The sequence below is a fragment of the Dufourea novaeangliae genome, unplaced genomic scaffold, assembly GCF_001272555.1.
Source record: "Dufourea novaeangliae isolate 0120121106 unplaced genomic scaffold, ASM127255v1 scaffold89, whole genome shotgun sequence".
NCBI lineage: Eukaryota > Metazoa > Arthropoda > Insecta > Hymenoptera > Halictidae > Dufourea > Dufourea novaeangliae.
The window spans coordinates 3,919,925-3,922,580 of NW_015373988.1; the positions used below are offsets into that span (position 1 = coordinate 3,919,925).

Genomic DNA, 2,656 nt, shown 5'->3' on the forward strand with positions numbered 1-2,656 from the left:
TTAATGTCTTCGAATTTCATTTTCTTCGAATTCCAAGTTCTTGATCAAAGAACGTTAATAAGTAGGCGGTGCACCATCTCCGAAAATTTTCTTTTCGTCCTCGTTATTAGGATTTCTCGTATGTAGGTGAGAAGGATCGTCAGCTAACGGAAAAAGGAGACAGAGAATCTGATCGTCGCAACGAAGTGTCATACGCGTGGATTTTGTAACGAACGCTTTCTGAACAATAATGATTCTCTATTTCCATTGTCGCTTATGCTCTGCTTTCGGACAATTTTTGTTTCGCTACTCTTTACATTCGACAACATTTCATTCTCTGAATCCCTAGCGCGACTTTGCTTCGATAATTCAAACGCTGTCGTAGTAGCAGTACTGGACAAAGACTTGAAATGAAAAAAAATGTATATTTTTGCAAGTATGTTCGTCGAATGAATTTCATTCATACGTGCATGTAAATAAAAAAACCAAAACTTGAAATATTTATTTGACTCTGCAGATCTAACGTAAAAACTATGAGCACGATGTATAATTAGCTAAAAGCTTCCGAGAAACGAATAATAATGTGTGGTTTCCTAATCAGAAGTGAAAACATTTCTCGACTTTCAATTGTCGTGAATTTGTACACAATCTAACATAATTGACTTAATATTTAGTTATGTGTAAATATATCTATACACATATATTGCGTACGCGAATGTGCACAAATACACACAGCTATTACTGTCCCAAACGACGTGTCTTTTCACTATGCTCATTTCTCATTAGTCAACGCAAAATAAAGGAAAATTCTTTTTTCATCGTACTCTTACCTACTTCCTACAAAAAATGATAATTAAAAGAATTAATATTTTAAACAATCACTGCAAATGCAACGTACCACAAACAATACCCTCGAAATTAGTCAATCGAGCATTTCAAACAAATATTTCCAATTCGCTAACGCGTCTCGCTGGAAACAGATCTCGATGTACCGTTTCGTTCAACTGAAATGATTTCAATGACCAATTTCCAATGATTCCCGTCCGAAGGAAACCCAGCAATACTACACAAACACACAAGCTTATACACGTTAATCGATTAACAATTCAAAACGAGCGTACCAAAACAGGGAAAATCGTTTCGAAATAGGTGCGTAATCAAAAGGACTCCGGAAATGTATGAAAAGTATCTCTAAGTCCCTAGGCGACACGACACGACACACGACGTCCCGTATCGTTCTCATAATCGAACGTCACCGCGATTAGAATCAGTCTGTATAAAACTCGCAAACACGTGTACAGTCACATAAACCGCATTACAAACGTTCCGTTCAACCCCCCCGAGGCTAAAATAAAACCGAGAGCGCATGCAAAATCGTGTCGCTTCAGGTCGATGCGCATCATTCAGCACAGTCGGTAAGAGAGAACGCGTAGTTATCGACCGTTCATATCCAACTCTAGAGGATCGCCGACCAACGAACAAAGGATATCTTTCAAGGTTTCATACCTGATCCGAACAGGACACAGGGAAGAAGAAAAAAAAATCAAGGAGAGAATACGCCAAAGGAAACGAAAAAAAGTGATACGAGACCAAGGAGAGTAACGAATGGCGGGCGTTTTTTGTGCGGCTGACGCTGCGCGCGCCTTTTCTGCTCAATTTTCCACGTGACAGGAGCCCTTCTCGCCTTAAATCGAGCCCGTACATAGAAAGTTTTTTTTTTATATACAACGATAAAACACGAACTGCAGTGGCAGTGAATTAGTGCACATGAATATTGCATACAGCAGCAACGACGACGGCGGCGGCGGCGGCGGCGATGACGGCGGCGGCGGCGGCGACGATTCGGTAATCGCGATACACGGCAGCGTCTACCACAGCTACTTTTTTGTGTTTAATTTCTCTTGTTCTCACGCGGGTAAATTCGCTTCGTTCCCATATTCCGCATCTGCGAGGCTCGTCTCGATTCTAGAGCCCTGGACCGAACACACACACACACACACACATACACACACATGCCACGACGATCGAGCGCGCGGGGATCGACGAGGGTCCTCGATGTGGTATCGTGTGTATTCTTGCGTTGTCGCACGTCCTTTCCCACATCTTCCTCCGATGGTTTTTTTTATTTCTACTGTTCTCTCGTTTGCACTTCCCACAGTTCCGTGTATTGTCGTTCGGCCCATACGCGATTCGTTTCCCCCTCCCTCCCCTCCCCCCTTTCAACCCTTTTGCAACCGACCTTCCGTCCCTTTACGCGTTCAGCATATAATTATGATTCTCTTTCCACGTGTGCCTGTATATATGTCTTCTGTATCGTTGTGATTGTGTTTGTTTTCTTTGTATCTTTTTGCGTGTACACCAGGTGCTCACAGGTGATCCTTGCCGGCTATACCTGGCCGGCATAGATGACCGATCGGCTAGAATCATCGGAGCACTTTGCGCGTAATAATATGTACGTTTCCCCCGTATGTCCCTTCCGTACGTGTATATGATTGCGTGTGCGTATTTTTTGAATTCGTGTTAGGAGAGCGCGCGCGCGCGCACACATAGTAGCGTGGCGCGTGGTGCGTCGCAGAGAGATAGAATAAGTGAAAGAGAGAGATAGAGTGAGTGAGAGTGAGTGAGAGAGAGAGAGAGAGAGAGAGAGAGAGAGAGAGAGAGAGAGAGAGAGAGAGAG

The 2,656-nt window shown here is 43.4% G+C and overlaps 1 long non-coding RNA gene across 1 annotated transcript in view; it reads right to left on the minus strand.

The window, feature by feature from the left end:
- The window catches only part of LOC107187512, a 3,704-nt gene extending 1,116 nt beyond the window's left edge, over positions 1-2,588 (minus strand). Inside the window, exon 1 of the long non-coding RNA XR_001516212.1 lies at positions 2,372-2,588. This is a non-coding gene — a long non-coding RNA (uncharacterized LOC107187512). The remainder of the gene's footprint in view (positions 1-2,371) is intronic.
- Positions 2,589-2,656: the final 68 nt, after the last annotated feature.